A 7,500-nucleotide genomic window follows, 5' to 3' on the forward strand; every position below is an offset into this window, starting at 1 on the left:
AGAGAGAGAGAGAGAGAGAGAGGTTACAAAATTAAGTCGAAACACTATCAATTACATGTTTTGTTGATAAAGGAACGATTGTATTACAAGACAATCACATTGTAATTTCAAAAGTAAAAATATATTAGAGAGAGAGAGAGAGAGAGAGAGAGAGAGAGAGAGAGAGGAGAGAGAGAGAGAGAGAGAGAGAGAGAGAGAGGATTTATAAAATTAAGACGAAACACAATCAGTTACATGTTTTGTTGATAAAGGAACGATTGTAATACAAGACAATCACATTGTAATTTCAAAAGTAAAAATACATTAGAGAGAGAGAGAGAGGAGAGAGAGAGAGGAGAAGAGAGAGAGAGAGAGAGGAGAGGAGAGATGAGAGAGAGGAGAGAGAGGTGTTACAAATTAAGACGAAACAATAATGACATGTTTTATTGATAAAGGAACGATTGTATTATCTGACAATTATTTCATTGTAATTTCATAAGTAAAAATATATTTAGAGAGAGAGGAGAGAGAGAGAGAGAGAGAGAGAGAGAGAAGAGAGAGAGAGAGAGAGAGAGAGAGAGGTGTTACAAAATTAAGACGAAACAATAATGACATGTTTTATTGATAAAGGAACGATTGTATTATAAGACAATCACATTGTAATTTCAAAAGTAAAGATACATTAGAGAGAGAGAGAGAGAGAGAGAGGAGAGAGAGAGAGAGAGAGAGAGAGAGGAGAGAGAGAGAGAGAGAGAGAGAGAGAGGCTCAAGAATAATGTAAAAATTAATAATTATTCATCCATGGCATTCCAGGTAAGGTTTCACTTCATATTTTTCTCTTAGTCCTGAAGGATTTGCCTCCCACTTCCTGTTTTTCATCCTTTGCTTCGTGTGTTCTCGTGTATACATTACATTGTTGCTTCTCAGCGTTTGTGACTTTGACCACTTTTGCTTCGTGTAAGGTCAGTTGACCGGCTGGTGGCCGGATGTCCTTCTGGGTCCTACGTCATAGCCACGGTCTATGTATAGAGTCACTGATTAGTTGTAAAGCCACGGTCTAGGTGTAGAGCCACAGCCTAGGTTTAGAGCAACTGTCTAGGTATAAAACCACAGTCTAGGTTTAAGGGCAACTGTCTAGGTGTAAAGCCACATTCTAGGTTTAGAGCAACTGTATAGGTATAAAACCACAGTGTAGGTTTAGGGCAACTGTCTAGGTGTAAAGCCACATTCTAGGTTTAGAGCAACTGTCTAGGTATAAAGCTACGGTCTAGGTTTAGAGCAACTGTCTAGGTATAAAGCTACAGTCTAGATTTAGAGCAACTGTCTAGGTATAAAACCACAGTCTAGGTTTAGGGCAACTGTCTAGGTGTAAAGCCACATTCTAGGTTTAGAGCAACTGTCTAGGTATAAAGCTACAGTCTAGATTTAGAGCAACTGTCTAGGTATAAAACCACAGTCTAGGTTTAGGGCAACTGTCTAGGTGTAAAGCCACAGTCTAGGTTTAGAGCAACTGTCTAGTGTAAAGCCACATTCTAGGTTTAGAGCAACTGTCTAGGTATAAAACCACAGTCTAGGTTTAGAGCAACTGTCTAGGTATAGAGACATGGTCTAGGGATAGAACCACGGTTTAGGTACAGAGCCCCGGTCTAGGTATAAATCTAAGCTATACCTAGACCGTGTTCCTAGCCAAGAACCTTGAAATATTTAACATTAATTATGCATTACTCGTAGTTTATTTCATCATTTCTTTTCCTCACTGGGCTAGTTTTCCTTGTTGAAGCTCTTTTGGGGGTTATAGCATCCTGCTTTTCCCTCTAGGGTTGTAGTTTGACTATTATAATATTGTAACGAGAGAGAGAGAGAGAGAGAGAGAGAGAGAGAGAGAGAGAGAGAGAGAGAGAGAGATTGCATGCTACAAGCAGAATTAGATGGTTATATTTCTATGAGTCTTTTTAATTTAATATATATATATATATATATATATATATATATATATATATATATATATATATATATATATATATATATATATATATATATATATATATATATAATCATCTGCTTCTTGGAAAATCGAAGGTTAAAAGAATCTTAGAGAGATTAGGAGCGAAAGAATGTGATTTTTTTTTTTATTGAACATCTTAATAGACCAAACTTCCATTAATATAGAACGTGAGATTTATTACAAAAATAAATATCTATTAAATATGCTTACTATCATTGTATATTATTATTCAAGATTACTTTTAGATAAAACATTCGTATCACGCTGAAATTAGAATTCCAGTGAAAAGAAAGGAGTTAAATTTTGATAGTTTTCAATAACTTTACCATACTACGTTTTTGGGAGATTTAATTTTACATTGTTGTTTTGTTAATTCCTTTTATTTTGTATTATTTTTCATAACCTTGACATTTGTTTTTAAGATGCTGAACGATAATATTGGACTTGTTTTGAGTGGGGTTAATGACCTTAGCTTCTGAGCTCGTCAAAGATTTTTCAGAATATCATTGACATTTACCTAAGCAGGGCCTCTTGTCGCATTCCAGGATTCCGTTCTTTTTACTGGAATTCTAATTTCAGCGTGACACGAATGTTCTGTCAAATTTAGTGTGAAAGGGTAATCAGTATAGTAATAAATGCTTACTCTTTATTATTATTATTATTATTATTATTATTATTATTATTAGTCAGCCTTGAGGTGGTTTGGCCATGTTGAGAGAATGGAAAATGGCTGTCTGCTAAAGAAGGTGATGAATGCAAGAGTTGAGGGGAGAAGTACAAGAGGAAGGCCGAGGTTTGGGTGGATGGATGGTGTGAAGAAAGCTCTGGGTGATAGGAGGATAGATGTGAGAGAGGCAAGAGAGCGTGCTAGAAATAGAAATGAATGGCGAGCGATTGTGACGCAGTTCCGGTAGGCCCTGCTGCTTCCTCCGGTGCCTTAGATGACCGCGGAGGTAGCAGCAGTAGGGGACTCAGCAGTATGAAGCTTCATCTGTGGTGGAAATGTGGGAGGTTGGGCTGTGGCACCCTAGCAGTACCAGCTGAACTCGGCTGAGTCCCTGGTTAGGCTGGAGGAACGTAGAGAGTAGAGGTCCCCTTTTTTGTTTCATTTGTTTGATGTCGGCTACCCCCAAAATAGGGGGAAGTGCCTAGGTATACAGTATATATGTATGATTATTATTATCGTTATTACTTGCTAAGCTACAACCCTAGTTGGAAAAGCAGGATCCTATAAGCCCAGGGGCGCCAACAGGGAAAAAAGTTTGTCTTCTTCGATAGGTGTTTATAATGATATTAGGTGATAAGTATCTCTAACATTGACTGTAAGATATAAATGGAAGTTAGATTAGCTTTCATATATATCAGTTTTGATATTCAGTATTTGGATTACTGTCCGTTGGTATTTATAGTTATCAGGTATTACTTGTGTGTGTACAGAGAGATGTGAGGAGTTGGGATTGAGCGAGGAAGATGCACTGGACCGAAGGAAGTGGAAGTGTGTTTTGAGGAAACATTACCGCCACCATAAATAGGGACCAAGTTTGTAGAGAAGATATTATTTAGGAAAGTTAGTTCTTAATAATATATATATATATATATATATATATATATATATATATATATATATATATATATATACATATATATATATATATATATATATATATATATATATATATAGATGTATATATATACATGTATATAATTTATAAATATATATATATATATATATATATATATATATATATATATATATATATATATATATACATACAGATGTATAGATATGTATATATGTATGCATATATGTGTGTATATATGTATATATACAGATGTATATATATATATATATATATATATATATATATATATATATATACAGATGTATATATATATATATATACATATACAGATGTGTATATATATATATATATATATATATATATATATATATATATATATATATATATACTGTGTGTGTATGTATGTATGTACCTTGGGACAGGGGTAGAGTGCAGAATATAAAAAAAAACCACCATTGTACTAGATGGTGTATGCTAAGTCACAACTCACAGGTATCGATCGAGTGCATTGCTACCTTAAGTGTATACCAGTACAGAACGTAAGAGTTAGACGGTAAATGAATATTGTTTGGTTTTTGTCTAGCCTAACTCCATAATTGAATTTTAGATAGATGAAAATTAAATTTCTTTCGTCCGCCATATTTTGTATTAATGTTTTATGCGCTTAAAACCTGCTGCTATGCCCTGTGGCTTGATTGGTTACGTCTCTGCCTGGTGTTTGCCAGTCGGGGGTTCGAGTCCCGCTCAGAATCGTTAGTGCCATTAGTGTCTGCAACCTTACCATCCTTGTGAGCTAGGTTGGGGGGTTTGGGGGAGCCTATAGGTCTATCTGCTGAGTCATCAGCAGCCACTGCCTAGCCCTCCCTGGTCCTAGCTTGGGTGGAGAGGAGGCTTGGGCGCTGATCATATCATTATTATTATTATTACTATCCAAGCTACAACCCTAACTGGAAAAGCAAGATGCTATAAACCCAGGGGCTCCAATAGGGAAAAATAGCCCAGTGAGGAAAGGAAATAAGGAAATAAATAACTGAAGAGAACAAATTAACAATAAATCATTCTAAAAAAAGTAATGTCAAAAGAGATATGTCATAAATAAACTATTAACAACGTCAAAAACAAATATGTCATATATAAACTAGAAAAAGACTCATGCCCGCCTGGTCAACAAAAAAGCATTTGCTCCAACTTTGAACTTTTGAAGTTCTACTAATATATGGTCAGTCTCTAGGGCATTGTCCTGATTGCTAGGGCAATGTCAGTGTCCCTTGCCTCTGCCATTCATTAGCGACCTTTTAAACTTTTTAAATGTATTGCTTTACAATCTTGCAATTCAAAAGAATATATATTACTAAGCTGAACACCTATTACAAGAAGTCATTTATTTTACGACTGACTTTGAAAACTTTCTTTTAACTCCTATTGTGGTAAAACATGGTCGTTAAGGATTTCGTCAGGTTAAAGTATTGGTATTACGAGTTTAGAACTGCTGAGGAAATAGCAATAAATTGAGAGAAAGAAATTAAGGTACTTGATTTATTGGGGAATGTTTATTTTTTTTTATTTTATTAAGAAATATACATTTATATATCAAGAAATGTACATTTACATATCAAGAAATATACATTTACATATCAAGAAATATACATTTACATATCAAGAAATATACATTTACATATCAAGAAATGTACATTTACATATCAAGAAATGTACATTTACATATCAAGCAATGTACATTTACAGTTTTTAATTTACATTTACATATCAAGAAATATACATTTACATATCAAGAAATGTACATTTACATATCAAGAAATATACATTTACAGTTTTTAATTTACATTTACATATCAAGAAATGTACATTTACATATCAATAAATGTACATTTACAGTTTTAATATACATTTACATATCAAGAAATGTACATTTACAGTTTTTAATTTACATTTACATATCAAGAAATGTACATTTACATATCAAGAAATGTACATTTACATATCAAGAAATGTACATTTACAGTTTTTAATTTACATTTACATATCAAGAAATATACATTTACATATCAAGAAATGTACATTTACATATCAAGAAATGTACATTTACATATCAAGAAATGTACATTTACAGTTTTTAATTTACATTTACATATCAAGAAATATACATTTACATATCAAGAAATGTACATTTACATATCAAGAAATGTACATTTACATATCAAGAAATGTACATTTACAGTTTTTAATATACATTTACATATCAAGAAATATACATTTACAGTTGTAATATGCATTTAAATATCAAGAAATATACATTTAGTTTTAAATTTACATTTATATATCAAGAAATGTACATTTACAGTTTTTAATTTACATTTACATCTCAAGAAATACACATTTACAGTTTTTAATTTACATTTACCTATCAATAAATATACATTTACAGTTTTAATATACATTTATATATCAAGAAATATACATTTACAGTTTTTAATAGACATTTACATAATATATTAACATGAACAAGTTTTTTAACGAATTCACAATTTCACATTTCAATATTCATTTAAACATGGTTTCAAATTACAAACATATCGACTCATGAATACCTTTTGAATTATTTCAGTTTAGCTGTGGAGAGAGAGAGAGAGAGAGAGAGAGAGAGAGAGAGAGAGAGAGAGAGAGAGAGAGAGAGAGAGAGAGAGAGAGAGAGTGGGTTGGTGGTTTCACATAAGTAACCTAGTTTCATGCACGAACACTAAAGCATTTACTCCATCATGTGGTCGACCAAGATTCCATGACAACACATTTGATTTTATTTGCGTCTATAAACAGGCTTCTATAACATACTTATTGAGAAAGATTATTTTGAGTTATTTACACTGATAAATTTTCCTTTAAACACGGAGACATTTTATTGCCAAGAAAATTACGTATTATCCCTTTTACCCCCAAAGGACGTACTGGTACGTTTCACAAAACTCCTCCCTTTACCCCCATGGACGTACCGGTATGTCCTTGCAAAAAAATGCTATAAAAAATATTTTTTTCATATTTTTGATAATTTTTTGAGAAAATTCAGACATTTTCCAAGAGAATGCGACCAACCTGACCTCTCTATGACAAAAATTAACGCTGTTAGAGCAATTTAAAAAAAAATATATACTGCAAAATAAGCTGGGAAAAAATTACCCCATGTGGGTTAAGGGTTGGAAATTTCCAAATAACCTGTGGGTAAAAGGGTTAAGTACAATAGATACATTAAAACCACCTGCTTTCCCTATTGAATATAAGGGTAACATGATTTAATCTAGATAAGATATGCCATTGTTATTCTTCTCAATAATTGAATAAAATTGATGGAACGTGATTTACAGACTTTTGATAGAAATATCACATAAATCGAGATATATAAAGGAAAAAGAAATACACAGAGATAAGATTATTATTAAAGAAATGATAATATTGCAAAGGACGGATATTATTGTTTAATTTTTTATTGTTGTTGTGTGATGATGATATATTTAAAAATGACTTTTGCATTGATATGAGAGAGAGAGAGAGAGAGAGAGAGAGAGAGAGAGAGAGAGAGAGAGAGAGAGAGAGAGAGGGGGGGGGGGGTAATAACAACGTATTCCCTCGTTATCCATAGATACATACATACATATACCAAGGCACTTCTCCCAATTTTTGGGGTAGCCGACATCAACAAATGAAACAAAAACAAAAAAGGGGACCTCTACTCTCTACGTTCCTCCAGCCTAACAAGGGACTCAACTGAGTTCAGCTGGTACTGCTAGGGTGCCACAGCCCAACCTCCCACATTATCCACCACAGATGAAGCTTCATAATGCTGAATTCCCTACTGCTGCTACCTCCGCGGTCATCTAAGGCATCGGAGGCATATAAAAATTAGAATAGCTCCAACGTTATCCC

At 33.2% G+C, this 7,500-nt stretch overlaps 1 protein-coding gene across 5 annotated transcripts in view; it reads left to right on the top strand.

Annotated features, from left to right (window-relative positions):
* LOC137657757 (uncharacterized) overlaps positions 1-7,500 on the top strand; it is a 196,870-nt gene that overhangs the window by 106,787 nt on the left and 82,583 nt on the right. The gene's annotated exons all lie outside the window — the stretch shown is intronic.

Source organism: Palaemon carinicauda, chromosome 1 (assembly GCF_036898095.1).
Source record: "Palaemon carinicauda isolate YSFRI2023 chromosome 1, ASM3689809v2, whole genome shotgun sequence".
NCBI lineage: Eukaryota > Metazoa > Arthropoda > Malacostraca > Decapoda > Palaemonidae > Palaemon > Palaemon carinicauda.